Below are 23,020 nucleotides of genomic sequence, written 5' to 3'. Positions count from 1 at the left end.
AGTTACGATTACGAATCGAACAGTCATTGCTACACAGTTCGAGGCTTCACTGTTCGAAATTGTCGAATATTCGTTTCACTTCGATAACGACACTTATCGCAGAGAAAGACCGATGCAAGTGGAATCATTCGCGAATGATTTTGCGGCAGGAGAGCCGCGGTTGTTGCGCAGATGCGCTGGTTCCCGAGCGAAGGGGGCCAGTTAAATCGTGTTCACTAATTTCCTGTCATTCAATGGGAATCTTTCGCTTCTAGGCAGCCTGCTAATGTAGGCAAATTAATTTATTATATTGTTTTGGCACTGTTTGCACCCTGTTCAAACAACGTGCTGTGTTATATTGTGTCACACTCGAGTTATCTCCGTTCACGAACACAGCAGTTTACTAAAGTTGGTAATATCGATGAACGATTAATCGATTAAAATGATCCCGCAAAACGATTAATCTTCAGCGATGTACACCTTTCATTTTGCCGACTTAATCGACTAGACACGTTAGATTCATCGTTTTCGAGAGTTAGATAGGAGTGGCCAGGAAAATTTGAAATCGTACTGGAATGGCGGCGCATGAGCAGTGACTGAGCGGCTGCGGTAGAGCGACTGTCGACTGTTTTTTTCCCCCAAGTTCCGAGCGATGCCGGGCTGAGCACTTCGCCTCTCCTCCCCCACACCGCACGCGCCACCAAGCCGCCCAAAGCCGGAGGCTTGAAATGCAACCCAGTGGTTGATCGTGGTGTCACTTCCAGTTCCACTAAAGACATATAGCACAGCATGCGCGCCTGTTTGGAGCATGTAATTGACATAGCGATGGAGTTCATGTCGATCCCAGCAAATCTGTAGCTTCCGAGCGTCGACTATTAATTCTCGCATGCTGTAGTTGTGTGGCCGTTCAAAGAACGTGTCGGTTCAACCCAAACATCCCAGCCAATTGACATTCCTTCGCTCTGTGGAAAAGAGCGCGTGGCTTGAAATCATAAACCAGTAATTTTCATTTCCCCTGAGCATATTGCAATTTCTTGCATATTTTAGTTGGACTTCACCTTTCACTTTTGCCGTTTTTCTTCTTGTTTAACTGCACTGCACGTAGGGGGATTCACTATAGCGCCATTTATCTTGTTGAATGCTGCTCTAAGTGCCATTTTATAACATGCATTGTTTATATTTTCAAAGACCATTAGTGCCAACTCTATTTAGTTTTTAACAATTTAAAGATTTATTCAATTTATTCTTTGTCAGACTTTATACACTTCTACTTTCTAACTTTGTTCCACCTCTCAAACATTAAAATAGGGTCCTACAAAAGTAGATAACTGTGTTTCAACTTTTTTTATTGTGCCCGGCAAAAATCTAGATTCATCAATTAATCGATGAAAAAACCCTGCATCGAAAGTGATTAATCGATGAAAGGCTAAAATGATGAATTGTTAATCGTTAACCGATTAAAAAAATAATCGATCATCTCTACTACGTGCACCTGGTCACGTGGCGTTTTCTAATTGTCTCATTACTGTTTTTGTCAAATGACGTCATATTGTTACTGAAGGCAGCTGTTTATCATTTAAAGGCTCCTGATTTTACTGTCAGGACGTCCAGTTGTGAACGGCGTTACATATGTATATGAAATAATGTCAATAACCCCCCCCCCCCTTTTTTTTTTGTGTGTGTGTGTGTCAAACGGACATCGTACAAACTGTATTTGACTCTGTTTATAAATGAGAATATGTTCGGTAATCGATTCGGCATTCGTAGGTAGCGCTTTTTTTTTTTTTTTTCGAATGAATTCGATTCCATTCGTAAGTTTCACTGTCAAGGTAACCGACTAGAATGCGGTTGAGGCGTTGTACCGGTTTTTATACGATTTTTTTTTTGTCTATACGTACCGCTAAACTGTTGGTGCGCGCACAACACTCATGAAATGAAACGTGTTCACACAACAACAAACACAACATGAAACGTGTTCGTCAATGCTGGCTTCCCCGCAACGAGAGGGCGTGTGTGGAGAAAGCCGCCTCAGAGCTTCTTTCGTTTAACAGGTTTAACAGGCGATGACTAATCGTGGAAGTATCCATCTGTGTCGTAGCCATGGTCGTTACGTTGAGGCCAGTACGCATTGGTATTTATATTATAAATAAGCAAGAAAATGACCATCTGACGATAGAATTTGCGCCCTTTCAATCTTTCAATTCTGAGACTGGTACTTAAGGAATTTGCGTCATCAATTCAATTCAATAACATCGAATTGAAATTGAAAAGTACATCTGCCACCTGCACGCATGTTCTAAGAAAATGTTATGGCTCCCGCCCATTGTTCAGGCCTATTGTCGGGCGTGAGGGAATTATTTGTTTCGAAGAATGTCGCCCAATGACAGCGATTTATCGATTATGATGACGTCAATTATTTAACGCGGTTTCCGTGGGACGCGACAATTGTACATGAATCTGACAACTCGGGAGGAGCGATCTGAGGGCGGCATCCACGTTCGTGGTAGGTCGGATTTAAATATATGACATAGTGCGCGTATATTTTGTCCTGGGACCCTCGTTTCTATATATATGTGCTTGATTGAGCGCCCCTTCGGGGCATCGCGTGGTATCAACATCGCCGAATGCGAGGACTCCCGAAAGTGTACGGTTATTAATTCAATGACAGCGCACATAGAAAGCAATTTAGAGTTTGTCAGTGAGGACAGTCGGAGGTGAGTATGTATAGGATCTGATTGAAAATATAAGCGAGAGCGCTGGGGGCAGGAGGCGCGAAGTTGCTCTGTCCCGTCTTAATTTGCGCCGTAAAACCACGTTTCATGATAGAATGACTCTTCGTGCATTTTATATTGCTTCGTCATTCAAACGGTTGCTTGGAAGTTTAGAAAAAATAGCCGGTCTCCTTTACATATATATCATTGGCTTAGCATAGCTATATATGCCAAGGCTATTGCAAACTCCCTAACCAAGACAGCGGCGTTCGCTGATCCGTATGACTCGCTTCCAACGTTGTGATCGCCACGAAATTTACTATTTCTTGAAAGGCGCGTTTCATGAAAGATGGCGCTACGATTTGCATTAGTCTATCGGCTTCGATCACCTGCATGCTGCGATTTCGTATATGTACGACTCAGAACTGGTGCGACGAGCGGCATGCACGGCGTGGCGCCGATGCCGCGTGGCTCATGTAAGCCAAAAGCACGCGACAAAGTGCTCCTCGTGTGTATCTACAGCTGTATATACACACCGTCGTAAAACGAAAAGACCGGTCATCGCACTTCGGCTCCGCGGCGGCGCGTCGCATGGCCCGATGTGCAGCCTCCCCACTGCGATTGTGTAACACGTGACCCTGTCGTGTCATAACGCGAAGACCGCTCCCGAAGCCCCTGTTATCAAACGAAGTGCGAGCACGCACGTGTCCTTCGCTCATCGTGTATAACGACGTGCGTCGCTCCAGAGAAAGAGAGCTATCTATAAATCGGTGAGGTTGGTGCACACGTATGCCGACGCGTCCTGCGTGGTTGCTCTACACACACGAAAGCTCGCCCATAGCTATAGCCCCTATATAGCGCGAGGTATGCGTGCCGCCTCTGCGCGCCTATAGATATAAGGCGTGGCCCCGTTACTATAACAACTATGCTACAACGGTGTATATATCTATACTGCAGAACGAGGAGAATCCGCACGCGCGCGCCTTGTGGATATATATATATATATATATATATATATATATATATATATATATACGTGGCGTGACCGCCAGCACGCGAGCCGCGCTTGTTCGCCACCCTTTCGACGAACACTGAGCCAGTACGTGTATATACACACACAAACGCACAGCTCGTTGTTGCCCCACTCTTAGAAAACGCGCTACCGTGCGTTCGTAAAGACCCCCCTCTTCTCTCTCTCTGTCAATTTATTGCTGTTTTTCATTCATACCTGCATGCTCGTACGCTGGTTTGCTTGTACATACGGTGTATTCACATTTGTCGATATGGAGAAGGCGTCTATAGGCCCACGAAACGTGTGCGCTATTTGCCACCGCGGGCGCTTCTGACACGCGATTCATTGGCCCTTGGGGCGCGGGATCGAGGTCACGGTATTTGCGTGCGGCAGCCGGTTCATCTTCCTCCGCCGGTTTGCCTATAGATCGTGTACTTCTGAATATATATACCCGTTCCTTTTGCCGTAGTGCCCGGTTGCACGCGCAAGCTATCTTAAAGCAAATGCTCTTCGGATGGCGCTTATATTGTCATAGCTAACTGTTCAACGCCTGGCGCTGTAGCCATGCAGTAAGTCCCCAGTGAATAAATGAATGTATCAATGAATCTATTTGGCGACAACGCACATTGCTTGTTTACTTTTATTCCGGCGTAATACCGACCAAGTGCGCTCGGTCGGTGAGACGGGGCACCTTGCGAGCCCCGTCTCAATTATATATGCAGTATTGCACCGCGGAAATGCAGCAGTGAGACAACGATCGAACTGACCAATGGCGACGCCGAGGCCTGACATCAGGTGTAGAAAGTGATTTCAGACGAGACCAATAGAGGGAGAGAGAGAAAAGAAAGAAATACTGCCATTCGAGATCGCAGGTTGCCAGACAACAACTTGAGCGTTTGTGTATATATATACCACCGCGCTTTATAAGGGGGGTGCTGATTTCAAATTCTGTAGACGAGGCGATGAAGCCTGGTATATACTAAACTGTAACTGTGGACTAGGCCCGTGGAATACCCTCTATAGATCGCCTGCTACCATGCAGATGTTTTATATCGCCCCCTTCGTCGCGTATATATACTCGCTGCATGTAAAGATTGTTCGTTTGATATACGTATATATAGATGACTTTGTTCGATCTTTTCCAAGACCATCAGAACTTACCGGAAAAGTGAGAACCTTTATTTACCATGTGTTTGATTAATTACAATGAGCACTCATTTGTTGGCTTCAGCGCGGTGAGGAGGAATGTGTATTCCGTTGAACACTTACAAAGGTTATGGGGTGCGTTATATTGTCGTACAGGGGATAGCCGTTGTGCACGAGGCTTGCAGCTTAAACTAGATAAGTATATATGTATACATTCATTCTTCGGAAAACCGTAAGATGGAGTATTCAGGAGAATTATTCTTCTTCTTTCGGGGGTTTTACGTGCCAAAACCAGTTCTGATTATGAGGAAGCGTTCTTAGGTATGTATATAGGTGCACGGTGTAAGATTTAAATAGGTTTACGTAACTAAACCTTGACTCTACGGCCGCCCTGCAGAGCATTATTTTTGTTCGCGTAGAGCTACGTATATGCGTGCATCTATACATGACTCATGTTCCCTGCGTACAGGAAATGCTTACGCGGCGAGGTACGATCAGGCTTCAAGCAAGTTATCGCCAGGGTCGCCAGGGTCGTGTCTCGCCCATTATATCTCACATCAGAGCTTATACTTTCAATATTCATATTATAGTCACGTGCTTTGTTAAACGCGTTCGCGCTCGAATTACCGTTCGGGAGAGCGCGGTTGACAAACGGGAGCGTCATCAGCTCGCAGTGCCACGAAGAGTGGTTGCACGTGTAAACTGCTCGCTGATAAGGACAGCGTGATTTGATCGCGGTGCGAGCGCACGAACGGGCGAGGGAGGGGCTTGGTGGTCCGTTTTGAGAGAGGGGGAGGAGGGAAAGCATATATCTGGACAGTCTGTACACTCCGGGAAAGAGAGAGAAAAGGTGGTATATGGAGAGGTGGCGCTAGAAATTGCCGGGTCGCAGCACCCCTTCTTTCCTCCGTCTGGCCCGCGGTCGGGACCCCGCGTCGGGATGACGAAAGGTGAGGGAGGAGAGGACGGCGCGGTTGACGAGAGCTCTTTCGCCGTCGTACGTCGGCCGGAGCAGACGGAGCCGAAAGGGAGGAGGTGGAGGAGGCGTCGGGGAACCCTTTCCCACTATCCGCGCGCGTCGAGCCCCGGATCCTGCGCGCCTCCGTCTATCGAGCGACGGGTCCCGGACCCGGAGAAAGGGGGGCGGAGGACGCCCGAGGGAGAAACGGTCGGCGGAAGCGGCGCCGAGGGCTCGAATCGCTTGGAATCGCCCCTCGCTGCGACCTCCTCACACCGATGGGCAATATCGTCGTCGCGACGGTTGCTGGCCGAAATGTGCGTGCTGCCGCGCGGTCGGACGAAGAGAAGTCACTTTTCTCCTATATGCACGTCTGCTCATCTCAGGACGCACTTTTCTCGCTCTTTGCTGCAGCACCAGCGAGACCAGGGTGAAGAGGAAGCGCGGCGCGTCGTTCCTTTTCTTCTTCTGTTATGTGTGGCGAGAGATCTCAGCGGAATATAGCCCCCCTCGTGACGTCAGCCAACTAAAACTTTGCTGGCATGCAGTGTGCCGGACTCTGGCGACAGAAATCGCACGAGCGAAACGATGTCGTTGTGAAGAAAATAAATATTTCAGGTCGTGGCCGACAAAAGTGTAATGTGAGCCAAACTGTGGGTAACCTGTGCGCAGCACACTGCGACGTCGGCAGCTGTATATGAGCTTGTTCTCGTACGACTAAGCCCGCAAGCCGCGTTTACGTATACGTGAATCGGACTGTGTATATGCAATTCGCTATCTCGCGCCGGGGCCGTTTACTTATATACGGCGCATGATGGCAGCTGCGCCTTGTTAGGTCGAACTATAGATTGCTAATGTAAATACTTGTTCTATAGTTAGCTGCAGCTTCTTGTTATTGTGCGAAACACGAGCTCGTATTATCTGTTGTGCGTGCGCGTCTGTTTGCGATCGAGTACGAGGAATGGAGCTCTAGTACATGACTCACGTAAGGTGCTTATATGTATACCTGAAACCAACAACAGCTTCAGAAATGTTGAAAAAAAAGAGAAAAGGCTTTTATGAAAAAGGTAGAGAGAAAAAAAGTTCCAAATGTCTGCCATAGTAGGTCCATGACATTACTAAATTGACATGACTAAATTTCAAGACTGGCAACACTGTAAGATAACTGGCGGAGCCACCAAGCGGTTATTGTATGTAGTTTTTAGTGTCAAGTGTGTTGTGCATTGTGTGAAGAATTCACGAATTTATGTTCCGCATTTTGTGAGTTACAGTGATTTCAGTGAACTGCATTTTGTTTGTTCGTCATGGATAGTAAAGTGGAGCAGAGAGTAGCCATCAAGCTTTGTGTAAAACTTGGCAAAGCAACCACGGAGACCATGGACATGATTAAAACAGCTTACAACAATAAGGCTCTTTCTCGAGCGAACATTTTGAATGGCATCGTCGTTTTCGTGAGGGTCGGGAGACGGTCACGAATGACCTTAGACCTGACCGTCCGCTAACCGTTCGAACTGACGAAAATGTTCAAAAAGTGCGGCAAAAGCTGGCTGAAAATCGTCAGTCTCTCAGGATGATTGCGGAATACCTGAACATTGGTAAGGATACAATTGGGAAGATCGTGGAACAAGATCTCCAGAAGAGGAAGGTTTGTTCCAGATTTGTACCCCGCAATCTGACAGCAGAGCAAAAAGAAGACCTAGTGTCTCCGTGTCAGGACTGGGTCCACTGGCCGAAAATGAGCCAGAATGGTTTAAGAAAATCATAACTGGTGATGAATCACTGTTCCACGATTACTATCCTGCCACAAAGAGACAATCAGCAATATGGGTGGGAAAGAATTCTCCACGACCAAAAAAAAAAAAAAAAAGCAGACAAACAAACAAACTTCGCATCCAGAAGTCCCGTGTGAAGACAATGCTAGTGGCGTTTTTCGACTGGCAAGGTATTGTGCATACAAAGAATTAATTCCAGAAGGACAACCTGCGAATGCTACGATGTACAGAGACATTTTAGCACGCTTACTGCAGGGAATGCAACGGGTCCGTCCGGAAACGGTTCATTCGGGTGACTGGCTCTTATTGCACCACAATGCACCGTGCCACAGAGCCATTGAAGTACAGGTTTGTTGCAAAAAACAGGTGACATGTTTTAACCATCCGCCCTACTCACCTGATCTGGCTCTAGCAGGCTATTTCTTCTTTCCAAAGGTCAAAATGACGTTGAAAGGAAGACATTTTTTATTCAGTTTCGAACATCCAAAGGGCTGTGACGAAGGAACTGAACACTGTCGCGGACAAGAGGGGGACTTCCAAAAAGGAATCCAGAAACTATACAGCCGTGCAATTACCTAGTGTATGTGCAACTAGGATGGTCATATATTGAAGATTAGCAGCCAATCAAGGTAATTCGCTTCTGCATTATTTTCTGATGATGCCAGTCTTGAAATTTAGTAGACACACTGTGTATAAGTCATGCGCTTCTCTTGTCGGTTTTCTCTGACCCACGAAATTTCACTGGCTGTGCAAATACATGCAGTGTAACCATGCATACATGAAACAAATTTTACTCGTTCTTACCCTACACGTGAAGAAACCTTATTCTGTGTCGCGTGCGAGTGTGCCTTGCCATTCGAGCGCCTATTCGTTCCTAATTACGCAGCCTATGTGGCAGTAAAGAAACCTTAATTAGAGCACCGGCTTTGTGAATGCACTTACTCAGATGCTTGCCCGTCGGAACGCATTGGCAAAATTATATGATATCTATAGGGGTGTGCGAATATTCGTAACTTTCGAATAACGAGTCGAACAATGTCCTATTCGTTTCGAAGACCGAATCGAATAGTCACCATTCGTAAATGCGAATATTTTTCGAATACTTTCCCAATATTTCAGAACATCAACTGTGCCCAAATAAACATGAAATTGGAGCAAAAGTACGGTAAATTATCACCCCACGGCCAAAGTATATATATATATATATATATATATATATATACATAAAGCATGAGAACTTGCGTAGTGGAACAGGCTACGTGACTTACGTAGCCATAATTTACAGGCTGTACAGTGATCATTCGCACTCTCTGAAGAGCCCTGTGCAAGCGAAGAATCTACTTGATTGCTCCTAATGATCCGTTTGTTTTTTTTAATAATCAACGCTTCATAACCTGCTATATATAATGACAGAAACTTGCTAACTTTAAGACTAGTAGGATGCGAACATCGTTTTGTAATAATTGTGATAATGGCTATTTATTATTCGAAAAGTATTCGATTCGCTGCTGGCACTGTTCGATTCGTATTTAATTCGGTCTCAAAAATCACTATTCGCACACCTCTGTTGATATATCCTTTTTAAAGAGAAGGGATGGATAACCGGTGGATGGGTACATATTTATTTATTTATTTATTTATTTATTTATTTATTTATTTATTTATTTATTTATTTATTTATTTATTTATTTATTTATTTATTTATTTATTTATTTATTTATTTATCGTACCTTACAGGTCCATTAAAGGACATTGAGTAAGGGGGGTTACAATCAGAAAATACAATGAATGGAAAAAGCAGTAAAACAAATAAGTACATATTTTAACACCAAGAGAAGTACCAAGAGAAGAGAAGTTACAGAATGGGTACCAAGAGAAGGGAAGCGCAGCCGAGGACGGCAGAAAACTATATATATAGGTGGGGTGATAAGTTTAAAAAATTTGCAGGCGCAAGTTGGAATCAGCTAGCGCAAGACAAGGGCAATTGGAGGTCGCAGGGAGAGGTCTTCGTCCTGCCGTGGACATAAATATAGGCTGATGATGAATACAATTTTAAACACGTTAACTGAGGCAACCTCTGTCGTGTGAAACTTGCCGCGCATATGCATGCCTGTCCAAGCTCGCGTCCCGCGCACTATTCGTGAACCGCGCACAAGCATGGGCAGCGCGCAAAAAACACCATCCAACTAGCCTGAAGCAAACTTTTATTGCATCACACGAATACGCTGCTGTTTCAGACCGCGGATAGCGCTCAGTTCTCCTCCGCGGCCATCGAATTTGCATCAGTCAATAATAGCGCGCGCTTGGTTGAATGTCAGTATAGTGCTGCTTTGCATTTTTCATGGCATGTTGAGGCTCTTGCGTGCGTGCGCCCGCACGTGAGAAAAAGAGAGAGAGAGAGAAAGAGGGGATGGCTAGAGTTACTGTATAGGCTCCCTTTAGGGTAGGGATGGCTATGGAGTCAAAGAATGCGACGCGCATGCATGTATATACGAAACTGGCGCGGTATAGCCATGACAGCGTGGCTACATGCTGATCTATCTATCTATCTATCTATCTATCCATCCATCCATCCATCCATCCATCCATCCATCCATCCATCCATCCATCCATCCATCCATCCATCCATCCATCCATCCGTCCGTCCGTCCGTCCGTCCGTCCGTCCGTCCGTCCGTCCGTCCGTCCGTCCGTCGACCTGGCTGCTGTTGTGCGTAAAGTCGGTGTATGCCGCGTAGGCTGCAAATGGCGCGTAGTGTACACATGTACTCGTATAGATTGCGTCACGCACGCACGCACGCACGCACGCACGCACGCACGCGTCGTCGCCTTCATTCACAAACTATACGCATTACATCGCACTGTGCTGCGGCAGTTTCCATGTGCGCAGTTTTTGCCCCAGCTAAACGGGTGTGCCCCGTTTCTTTCTTACTCAGGGAATGCACTTGCGCGTGTGGGTGCGCGCAGAGCTGCATGTATACGTATATTCTGCGCACCCCACACCGGCCCACCGTGCTCGGCATTGTCGAGGAGGCCCGTCATGCGCTGTGTGCCGATCGGCGCCCTGGTTTCCGGTCGCTTCTCGTTTGACAGCGAGCGAACTTACGCGCTGTGGTCGTCGTTACACATGTGCCTAAGCACCCTTCCCGGCCCCGCCCACCCCGCCGTACTCCCTTTGTGAATCGCCGCAGCTGCGTGCTATTACTCGCGCGTACGTATACACATGCATATAATATGCACGTACGTGATGTGCGGATGCATGCAGTGGGGGGGTTCACGCAAGTGTCGCGTTGCTTCTTTTTCCAGTTTTCCTTCCTTTCATTTCTTTCTTTCTTTTTGTGTGGCCATACAGTTACTACGCACATGCTACAATGCAGTCGTCGCGTATCCCATATGTGTATACGCATCGTCTTGCGTAAACAGACACTGCGCTGCTGCCGGCGGCTGCGTTGCGTGCGCTTCGCTTACACGTGTGTGGACGCTCATTGATGCCGGGGCCTCAGTCATGCAGAAAAAGAGGTGAGTCACCTCTCAGGCTCTCCAGGGGTGCGGCCTGCGGGACGGCTGATGATGGGGAGGGTGGGAGGTAGCGCCTCTAGTGGTGGCTTCAGGAATCTTCGTTTCCATTCTGTAGTCTCTCTCTTTGTAACTGCGGTCGAATTGGATTGTTCGGTTAACGCTTGTTGCGGACTTTGGTGGTTTACGTGTAGATGCTCCCTCGTGCATGTCGCGCTGCTTTTCTGCGCGTTTATATCAACGGTAGTCTAACCTGTGGAACGAAAGCATACGGGTCGTCTCATGTAATATGAAGTGGTGCCATATCCTACATACTTACAGTGTATGAGCCAACGCGTATGACTGTTTGTTTGATCATGCCGCTTATAGGTTGGCGGTTATCTGAGTACCCCCCCCCCCCCCTCATTTTCTTTTTTCTTTCTTTTTTGTACTCTTGTAGTCCTCGCTGCTTGCCAGGGAGAACATGTGGTGAACATCCGCTGTATATAGCAGCGTTATTTGCAGCATTTTGATTCGCACTGACTTTCCTGTATGGCGCGAAGTGGGTGTTTAACTGGTATATATATGTTGTGTTTAACTTGAGCGACCTCTTTAGGCCACATTTTCATGGCGCCCTAGTGAGGGGAATCATCTTGCAGACCTTTTATTGCGATGTCAATTATGGGGACATTCCAGCTGCACTCTCGGCGTCACGTCCCAGCTTCGGGCGGCGATACAAAGATTGGAGACAAGAATAGCGTTCACCCCAGTAAGATCCCTCCCCCCAAATGCCACCACCCGAAGCCTCTCTCCGGTTAAGGCGCCCTTGAACATCCTTGAAAACATTGAGCCTATATAGTGCAACGTGCCTGAGGACAGTTGAAGCGACGGAACGCGGCAGTTGCGCGTGCGATTAACGCCGGAGGCGCTAAGACGTGGTGTACAAGTGCGGGAACGTGAGGTTGATGGCGAAGAGAAAACACATTTCGGGAGCAGCAACTGGATGCATGTGGTGCCCTACGTGTGAGGATATGCGGCAGTTCCCATAAAGAACCAAACCTTATACTTCGTGCAATATTCATACCTTGCTATCGCTGCCAGTGATTCGCCCTTCGGGCGAAACTGCAGCAACATAAAAAAAAAGAGAAAAAAAAAAAAACGCGATACAGTATAATGTTCAGAAGATGCCGAATGATATCAGTCGGCACCATCAGTCGGCTACATGTAGCAGCTTACACCACCGTTTACCCATGCACATGTCGTTGGTGACTCCGGAAAACTCGAGGAAGAGATACGAGGCTTTGTCTTCTCGGATTTCATCATGGGAAATTCATAGTACAGCCAGGAAAGTATATATACGTCGCCGTGGGTGTCCCAGCTCATTGCGATAAATTAGGGCAGTTGTAACGTGCGAATTTGTTATCGAATACGCTTCGCGTGATATATTGTTGATGCGAAATGTCGGCATTGGCTGCGCCTTAAACGATATATACTATATTGCAAATCAGCTCTGCGGAAGCCAGCAAGGGGGATGCATCTGCCTCCACCATGCCACCTTCCGCAGAACCTTTTTCCAATTTCCTATGTCCCTTCGCTTCGTTTTCCGTTTAATTTCGTTTTCGTTTAATTCGGCCGTGCTCTGCGATCTGATAGCCTTTTGTTTGGCTCAAATGGTATACAGCGGCCGCCTCGGAAAGGAGTTGTTCCGGGTTCGATCCCACTAAACCAGGACAACCTTTCTTTCAACTGCGAAGTTTATTTGAGACGCCCTCCCCTGTAGCTTCGGGTATACTATCGGGTGGATGACAAATTTTCCATTTCGTGAAACAAGATATCGTCGATCATGCTAATTGCGAAATTCGATCATGCGAAACAGCGATCGATAAATGTGATCTCGGTAGCTCGTTGCTATGCTGCCGATAATACTATATCCGAGACTGGCAGTGCCAGTCTGTCGTCGTTTATATATATACGATACCACGCGGTCCTGTAGAAATGATCCGGTTTCTGCATGTGATTCCGATGAATCGGGTATCTGATCTCGCCGTCGATGATCGGAGTGTTCCATGGAGTCGTTCTTCTTGCGTTTCCGTTTCTATATGGTCGTTTCTTGTCTCCATGTATGTCATATTACAAGCATACCTCTCAGCTCTCCGGTATTTTCCGTGAAGCTTACGAATTTGTGCGCTCGTTCTACGATTTTACGAACCTATGCGCCAAGTTTGACGGAACTTGAGTTGAACTAAATATATATATATAGTTCATCAACTTGCAAGTTCGTAAACTTTCGTTGGTCATATTGGGCGATCCAAGTTGTGACGTCAGTATAGGAAACATCCGAGGTGTGAACGGATTCCACAGGATATTGCAATGACAACGCTGGAAACCTTGTCGTATCTTTACAGTATAATGCTGAATGCGAAAGTATAATTAGTACTGCAAACAAGATCCGAATGGAGCTTCGCTCGTCGGCCTCCACATTGGAAGTTTTATGGTGGAAGGACAGAGGGATTTGCTTCGTGCAAGTTTATTCAATAGACAAGCTCATGGCTAAATCGGTGACAGTCCATGGCGTCGCTAGAAAAGTCGCAGTGATCTAAAAACAATATTCTGCTTGTCATTGTTTGTGCAGGCTGTTGCAAGTTTACTGCTGCTGCTGCTGCTTGTATGTGCGGCGTCAAATTATCGTTAGTAAAGTGCGTTCCAACAAAAGGTGTGCTCTCAGGCTTAGTCTTAGGAAAAAGAAAATACTTTGAAATTGATGGCGTCAGACTGACGGACCTGCGATGGGATTTCAGAGCCAAATTTTATTTCAAAAAGTGAAGTTTGATCTGCATTTTTCTTCTATTAGTAACCAAACTCTTATGGCTAGATTAGTGAAAGGAAACTTTTGAAAAGTTTAAATCAATTTAAATGGATTTGGTGAAGATATATATATATATATATATATATATATATATATATATATCGGACGGCCACTGTCCAGCAGCCTGGGACTGAATGCATACCAGCTGCCTGACGTGGTCCCGGGCACCTGTCGACACTCATGTGGTACGGAGCAAGAAATCGTCGAAGTGACGTATCATCACGACCTGTTTTTGCTAGGAGTAAGCAAGTACACATGCAGGACGGAACCAAATGTTTTCGCTAACATGCAACATAGGCAAAGGTACATAAATGTGAGCGTATATGAGACCAAGTAAAAAAAAAAAAAAAGCAGAAGAAGAAGGGAGAGTACGCGCGCGCGCTCCTTGTAAACTATGGCGAACGCACCCCTATCGCCGCGTCCATCTGTGTTGACGTCTGGAAAATGCCCGCATGGTTGGCGGGGAGGGTCATGACCAGCGCGTGGCCAGTGTTTGGTGACCCGTGTCAAGGCTGTTCGCCTCGCAAGTGGCGGCCAGCGTCTTGCCGAGAAAACGCGCGTGCGAGCGCTAACGAGGAGGTAGGTGGCCGCCGGGGTTTCGCAAGAACCGAAGTTCACGGCGGGGGGCGTCCCTGTGGAAAAATTTTGCTTCTTTTCCCGTCAGAAATGAATGGTATCGTTCCACCGGAGGAGACGCGCGGGCAGAGCGGCTCAATGTCGGGAATGTGGAGGGGCGAGGAGGGGAGGGGGGAGAGGGGAGTCACCCGCCTGTTGTGTCCGGGTGGCAACTGGCTCGAGGGCTGAACTTCACCCCCTCCCCCCCCCTCCCCTTTCTTTCGCGAAGTCGTGTTCACGCGCCTCTTACGCAATGGCGTCCTGTAGAAGGCCATTGGAGGGGCGATGTGGCAGTAGCCGGCCATAATGCGCGCGCGAGTGCTGTTGGTAAGGGCCGATTTGCAGTAGGTAGCCAGCGCGCGCGCGGTCGCAGACCACGTTTGTAGGAACCGCTGTTGTTGGGCCGTCGCCGCCGACGCTCCTCTCGACGTGAAGAGGTGGTGGGGGTCTGTGAACCTTGGCGACTGGCGCTGATTGGCCCGCGCTGCCGCTTCGACGGCAGCGATAGGCCGCGCCCGGGCCGCTGCGTCCCGTAGCAACAGGAGCGCGGCCAATGGCGTCTTGCGTGACGCGCGCGTGACGTTGTTATGACGTTGGTGCCGCTCGATGGCGCCACCGAATGGACGGGGCGCTTTTTTTTCTTCTCCGCTACCCTGGCTACCCGGCGCACACCGCGGGCGTTTGAACGGCGGCGCGGCGGAGGCGCGCTGGAATGAGCGAGCACGTGTTCGGGGGGCGGAACATAAAATTGTAAAGCAAAAGGAAGGCAGCTGGAATGATAAGCTCAAACTTCCAGTTATGTTAAAAAAGAAGCCGCGATGATGTACTACATTACATCTCTAAACACGGAGACTCCTTGGTTTTAAGATTAGACTGAAAAATGATCAATAACATCCAAGTCAACCCGACCACATGGGGTCACCAAAAGAGACAGAAAGAAGTAGCAATAAAATATATAGTGTCCCGATTTGGATATGTTGCGCCAGTTACGGAAAGTTGGCACCGTGGCACTCTGACGCATTTAATGCCTTCTGATCTCAGACAGCGAAACCATTCGTGCATTATTTTTTTCAGTTACTGCCTGCCGTTAGACGGCATGATGTGGTGACACCTGAATCGCAGGGCAGACAGGGCTTGTTTCTCACTTTTCTTAAATGAGAGGCAGCGAGAAGCTCCATTTACAAGGCGAATGAAAGCTCTCGTCTAGAAATTATAACTTTATGGATATCGTATAGACATCCGTAGCTATAAGTTTGGCGTCTTTACTTAGCAGGGGCACTTTAATTTTCCCTTCTTTCATTGTGACCCGTCGTCACAGGCCCGGTACCTTTGCACATCGGTGGCCCACGGCTGCACAGCGCCGCGCTCTAGGCCACGTGGGGTTCGGGGTCTGCGTGGGCGCCCTGAATGACGGCACGGGCGCTCTTTGTCGGTGACTTTGTAAAGCGCCGCCGCCGCCGCTGCTGCTGCTGCTGCGCGACGTGCTTTCTTTTTTTAGGCGCATGCGTTGCCTGTCGGCTGTTGCTGTTGCTTGCTCATTCACGCACGGATGATGGACGGACGGACAGGCGGGGGTCGTCGGGCCGGCTACGGTCGCCCGCCGCGCTGAGCTAGAGAACGCTACTGCCGCCGACGAGGCCGCTCGGAGCGAGTTTGTTGTGCGTGTAGCCGAGCCGGCTATCCAAGTCTGGCCGGTCTCTTCTTCTGTTTGGAGAGGCCTCCTTTTCAACGCCCCGAACAGGGGTGGCGAACCAGTGGCGAAGTGTGTCCGATCGACAGCTTCTGTCTGCAACTCGTCTCTTCGCCGCATATATAGAACCGTGCAACGTTGTACGGCACGCTGTAATATAGTCAGGTCCCCATTTCTCGTTGCCAGTGGAACGTAAAATTCGGCCTGCGATCGGTTGGCTTTGTTGGACTGGTTTCTCACCATAGCGAACGGTAGAAGGAGGAAGGGGGGGCTGGAGCGCTGTAGGTGTTGGCTGATGGCGGAATGTACTGGTTGCTTGAGGACAAAAACGTACCGGAGTAAATATCCGTAACAGGATCGAAGAGGCATGCGTCTGCTGTATCAAAAGTCTGGAGACTACTCAGCACATTGTAATAGAAAGCCAAGACCGTGGGCAACGCCCACCTTCCAGAAGCGTTGGCGTTCGAAGCTGATGAGAGCGTTGACTGGCCAGTGGTCGAGATAAGCAAGAGAGGTTTAGAGTACTGCTGGAGAGAAAAAAATAAATAAATATAAGGAAGACATCGATGGAGCCGGGGTCATTAGAGGCATAGGTAGACTATAGAGATAGAAGTTTTAGTGCAAGTGCAGATAAGCAAAATGCTAAACTGCAATAGGTGTAGAACTTTGATTCGCTCGATCAAGCAGGTTAGGCGACTATTTTTCGCCGCCCTCGTTTCAAAGAAGATGCCATTACAAATCATAATCGTCACTCAGAGCCTCCTACCTTTTCTTTTTTTCAACTGTAGTATAGCACAGCCAAGAAGTATATCTGGCCTTCATTAAGAATGAGCTAGAGGTTGCGTGCATAGGTGAAGTATGCGTCGACGAGATTGCCGCATATCGGGCAGCGCGACGCACCGCAATTGAAGCTGCTGCTCTGTTCGCTCAAAGGGTCGTGACGTGTGCGAACTATATCCGCATGGCCGAGCTGTGAGCGTCGTTCACTTGGAGCTGTCTCCTTCCAACTGGCCGCGAACGAAATGTCGGGTCACGTCGATCCGTGTGGTGAAGCCACCGTCTCCTCAGCCGTGAAGTGTGGCGCTTCGCGTCGTATACGTTACGTTACGCTACGTTACGGTTGGAAGGATAACTGCCCCGGGGAGAGGGATACTCGATGTATATGCCCTCCTTCTCTGAGGACCAGAAGAAAAAGGAAAGAAGAAAAAGCACCGCACGCGTCACGACAGTTCTCGCGTAAACGATGCGTGTAGATTGAAAATCGACATTGAAAGCGGCTTTGGGCCACTTCCCAACGGGTGTATACAGCCGATGAGCGAACCTGTCGCCGTTTGCGTAGCCGCTATTCCCTTGGCCATGCATGCAGGTAGCTCTATTCACAGTACATATACTAGTAATTGGTCGTTTATGTTTTCTTACGTAGAATGAAGGAAATCATAAGGAAACTGCTGCGTAACGCAATGTAACTATCTATAGCTATACATCCGCTGACACCTGAACGGCGTTAATTGAGCGTTGAGGTGGGGGTGGAGACAGAGCATATATAAAGAAACATTTACATATTGTATACAATGAGGTGAACGTTGCTTGCGACTTCGCTGCCGCGTTTGCCTTCCTCTCCACCGTCTGAAATACTGCGATTGAAGGGATGCACACTAGGCGGGCTCACAGTAAATTGCCTGCAAATGTTACTATACAGGGAATACTGGCGCTGCGATCGTTCAGCTTATACCATGGGAATTATGACATGGATTTCTCTAATCTCCGTGCCTGTCGGTGGCTTCGAACGTCCTTGCGGCGTTACTTATTACGCTTTATACCTTTCTAAATTTCCGAGCGATCATTTTTTTTTTTCAAACGCATCAAGTTCCTGCGCCCATGTGTGCATGCTCATTGGGAATTGTGTTCATAACGCAAAATTTCTTTTCTTTTTTTTTTAATGTGATCAGTTTGCAAAGTCGCAAAGCCCTTTGACGCCACAGGGACGAAGTTTAAGCCACGTACGGTCGTGCGCGTCCTGGATGAACTGCCGTAAACTTTCGTTCCAGACTTTGCTCTGGAGCATAGAATCCGAGATCGGGGGACGTACCGTGTCACCTTGCACTGCCACATCTCGGAGGTCACATCTTGAAAACGACAGCGCCAGAGACTCGCGTCGTTGACAGCTCCTTCACTCGTGTGCCTTCTCTCGCTTTGCGTGCGTGCGTGTGTCGCTATAAATGTCCCATTGAAAAATCCAGTTACTACTACTATTATATATATATATTGAAGTATGGGGTTTTACTTGCCAAAAACACGATCTGATTCGATCGGAGCCCTCCGCTACGGCACACCGTAGAGGAGGGCTCCGGAATAATTTCGACCACCTGGGGTTCTTTAACGTGTACACGGGTACACGGGGGTTTTCGCATTTCGCCCCCATCGAAATGCGGCCGCCGTGGTCGCGGGATGGTCGATCCCGCGACCTCGTGCTCGGCAGCCTAACACCATAGCCACTGAGAGAGAGAGAGAGAGAGAGAGAGAGAGAGAGAGAGAGAGATAAAACTTTATTGTGTCCATGATGGGGTCTGGGGGGGGGGGTTGGGAGACTAACCCCCAGGCCTCCCCTTCCTCAGACGGCGGCCAGCCCTTGCTTTCTGGTGGCGTCTTCGGCCATCCGGATGGCCCAGAGCTGCTCTTCTGGGTCCAAGCTGAGCAGCAAAGTCTCCCACTGCTCGGCCGTAGTTATGATGCGTGTATACTGTTAGTGCGGTGGGTGTTGGTGGGTGTAGCTTTCGGGCATGCCCAGATGATGTGATCTAGGTCAGCGCGTGCCTCGCAGGCTTTGCAGAGTGGGGAGTATGCATCGGGGTAAATTCGGTGGTATAGCACGGGGTTTGGGAAAGTTCGCGTCTGAAGTAGTCGCCAAGTGGTGATTGTGATTTATTCAGTGTTTTGTGTGCTGGTGGGTAGCGTAATCGCTCTCTGCAGTAGTGAAGGAGGATTTCTCTGAATGTGACCATGCGGTCGCGCGCGTGACCGCGGTGTATCAGCAAACGCGACGGGTTACATATATATCGATACACTGGATTCCACGCTATGCTTGCTCGTAGCAGGTGTTTTCTTCTTGAAGAAAACACGCGATTCTCTTTTTGTTTCCTTTATTTCTTGTTTGTAAAACGCGACGCTCTTTTTTTTTTTTTTTTTTTTTTTGTGCGATACGCTCGACTGTCCGTATACTATAGCTGCGCGCGGCCCCCGGCGCCAGTGACGTATATGCATCGTTTCGTTCGACCTTTGGCCAGTGTTTAGATCCATCGAGGTTTCGCCAACGCTGCGTATACGTCATACTGACGTACGCCATAAATACATAACCTACTCGAAATGAGAGAGACGAAAGGTCAAACGAGTAGGCCGTCGGTTGTTTGTAAACGCGAACGGCCCACACGTTTCTCTTCTCTCTGGACATGTTTAATTCTGACACACTATATCTCACAGGTGCCACCTATTCTCCATACACGTATCGATTTCATAAAGACAAACATGTTGCGCTATATACAGCATATCGCCAACACCGTGTTCCTGCGCCGCAACGAATTTATTTGAATTGTACGTCCTGGACTACATAATGTCTCTATATCTTATATACACTTATAGATCTTTGCATTGTCCACCTGATGTATACGTTTTCCTCCATTTGTTTATCTCATTCGAGCACGCAGACGTGTGGGGCAGGAAGTAAAACAACTGTGTACAAAGTAGAGATTGGTGGCTCGATTGTCTATCGTTTCGATTGAGTGTTCATACAGCGCAGATGTTCCTCGTGGAAGCTGGTCGCAAAAACAGTTTAACTTTATACTACACAAAGAGAGCCTCGATATATAAATGTCACCTTTAAAGCACTTGTCGTTATCGATTTGCACTAGTTATGATCCAGTACTAACGAATTCTTTTTTCTTCTTTTTTTTTTTTTTTTCGTTGAGCGAGCGGGAACTCTAAACAACGACGCCAACTTCGCGTTTCTCTCGACCAAGTTGTGTGCAGCGGTTCAGAATGGACACGTGTTCATGCTTGCTTTGCTTGAGTCGTAGTACTTTAGTATTCCGCTTGTACTATACGCAAGGATGCATACAAGCCGTCGTCGCTGTGGCGTTGCCCCTTGTCTACTTTTCTTTGTTCCCCCCCCTATTTGCTGTATTGAGGTTTGGAAAGCCTTAATGTGACGCAAAAAAGAAAAAAAAAAGTATTTAGTTCATGTCGAAGGACTCTCCTCAGAACCTAGGAAGTAGTCGTCGGACCCGGTTATATCGAATCTGAAGGGGGTCACAAAAAGTTCGATGTATATAGGTAATTCGATATATAAAATAAAAATTTCATACAAAAACTTTGAAGGGGATTTTACTGCTGTTCGTTATAGACAATAATTTGTTATATCCGGGTTCGATATATCCGGGTTCGACTGTACGCGGTAACTGTTGGTTGGAACGCGCACAGGAACGCGTGTGCTCACTTATGTGCACACTAATGTTTATGGATTTTATCTCCTCGATTAGTGTCCTTCCTCGTTGTCGTCTACGGGAATGACTTTTCCATGGTGAGGTTTGGTCGTTACGTGAGCACAGCCTCCACAAAGAGACGTCTGGTATTTGTTCCGGTGCGTATTTTAACGCCAATGGAGGGGTCCACTGCGCCCCAAAAGCTTTCACTTCGAATGTATACTGTGGTGGCCACAGTGATTTACGCGTCTTGACTTTAGCGGACCACGTGACGTACTGCTCCCGGTATACTAAGCGTCCTAATATGTCTAGTATACTCTGTATCAGACCTAAAACATCCACAAGCTGGCTTCTTCGTGGGATTCAAATGCCGACACTGTCGTGGACTTCGCGCTTGGGGATCGAGGAGGAGGGAACGAGGGCGAGAACTGGACCGTTTCTTGCGAGCGTAATTAATATACAGTGGCGGCGTTGAACTTGTGCGGAGCCTCTTGCGTTTTATCGCTGTCCCGATTCTTGAATTTATTCACCCTGCAGTGAGAGAGATTATTGTTGGAAAGGGTGAAAGATTGGGTTAAAGTGCAGCGCGATAACTGTCTCTCAATAGAGGACACCTCAACCGCGCTGCACAGGGGGATGGGGAGTGAAAGGAAAGAGAAGGGAAAGAGGTCGCAGGCGCAGGAGCGGAAGCAGCAGCAGCATCATCTAAGGCGCCGCAGGCGCGTGGGGTTCGCGTCGCACACTGTCGGAAATTTGAACAGGTCGTAAGGAAAAAAAAAATTAACAACAACCACAACAATAAAAACAATAAAAACAATTCACCCTGCAGTCTTTCAACCTCGCGCACATTTCCCGAGATCTCTCTTGTTGCCGTTTATCTGTTGTCGATTTGGTTCTCTTATTCTTGCCTCCTTGTCGATGACGTAACGTAGCCTTGGCTGTCTGTAATAAATATAAATTTTCATAAACGCATGGTTTTCCTTTGCGTATTCTATTTTTCTGTTAAATAAGTATAGGTTGGATTTATTATGCTCGAGATGATATAGTGGTGTTGATATTATTGTTCTATAGGTCTTGCGGTCGTTCGACCTATCTTTTGTGGCAAGAAGTGTTTTAATTCGCAGAAAATATGGAGTTCCCGGATCGACAGAAACACAAATTATGTGTGGGGCATTCTGTCGAGAATCGCCGACAGGAAACACGCGCACATTTTTGCGAAGCCTTCGGAGTTTTGCGGCTAAGTTGCGTGAATGCTTACGTGTATATTGTCGGCTTCGTGTTTGTCAACTGGGTCTCTTTCGCCACGCTCTGGCATCGGTTCAAGCTCTCAACCGCCAAGTGTGATAGCTCTGCTGACCTTCGCTGTTTTGACAAGTACACTATAGAGGGCGAAATGCATGCGCCTGTCATTGGCGGGCACCTATTCTGGTCCGCCTAGTAACTATTTGACTGCGCGTAATATCTATACAGCCACGGGAGGTCATTTTGTCCACGTCCTCAGTTCGAGCTTTCGAGCATGCCCGTGATGCCACGACGACGTTTGGCGCGCGCAGGCGGAAAGTTGACGTCAGATTTACGGCGACCGCTTCTTTTAAACGTAACATTTTCCACATAACCGCCAAAATTGTCTGTTGCCGCTATGCCTCGGAGTTGGAAAAGATTGACTTTACCAATTTGCGCAAACGCAACTCGGTGCGCTTTTGCCGAGTGCACTACTGGTTCGTGGCTTTCAAGCTTCGGTCATGAACAGTTTGGTCCATAGGCCCCTGAATATTCTGCTCGCCTGCCTGCAGCACTTTTAAACACGTCTCTGTGATCGCTTGTCCTTACGCTACGGGCATAGTATCGTCGAAAGTGAATGCGGCCCCGGTTGGAGAGAAGCAAAGCACGGCCCGATCGAGTGCGCGTCGGCAGCTGTCTCGAGGCGGGGTGCGCGTTCGTTCAACCGGGTCCGACGTAAAAAAAAGGGGGAAAGGGGGTGAAGGCTGCCTGTCGCCGACTTCATTCACAGCTGGCAGAGGGTGGGGGGTTAGCGGGGACCAAGCGTTGCTGGCCGCTTTTCTTTATCTGTCACTTGTCAGATGGCGGATGCTGCTGCGCTCTCGCTGCAGCGGGCTTCCTGCCTGCCGTCTTGGAGTGGTGGTGGCAGTGGGGGGGAAGCCGCGCCGCCGTCCTTGGAGGAAGCGTGCGTGCGCGCGTGCGTACGTACGTACTTACACGAGCGTAGGCGCGCCCCGACACTTCTCTGCATCCGCTGCAGCGCTCGAGCGTTCATTCAAAAACTCGCGGCGCGGCTAGGCGA

The 23,020-nt window shown here is 48.1% G+C and overlaps 1 protein-coding gene across 2 annotated transcripts in view; it reads left to right on the top strand.

The window, feature by feature from the left end:
- LOC119456213 (serine/threonine-protein kinase minibrain) overlaps positions 1–23,020 on the top strand; it is a 106,432-nt gene that overhangs the window by 14,653 nt on the left and 68,759 nt on the right. The gene's annotated exons all lie outside the window — the stretch shown is intronic.

The sequence above is a fragment of the Dermacentor silvarum genome, chromosome 6, assembly GCF_013339745.2.
Source record: "Dermacentor silvarum isolate Dsil-2018 chromosome 6, BIME_Dsil_1.4, whole genome shotgun sequence".
Classification (NCBI taxonomy): Eukaryota; Metazoa; Arthropoda; class Arachnida; order Ixodida; family Ixodidae; genus Dermacentor; species Dermacentor silvarum.
This window is presented reverse-complemented; position numbering and strand designations above follow the sequence as displayed.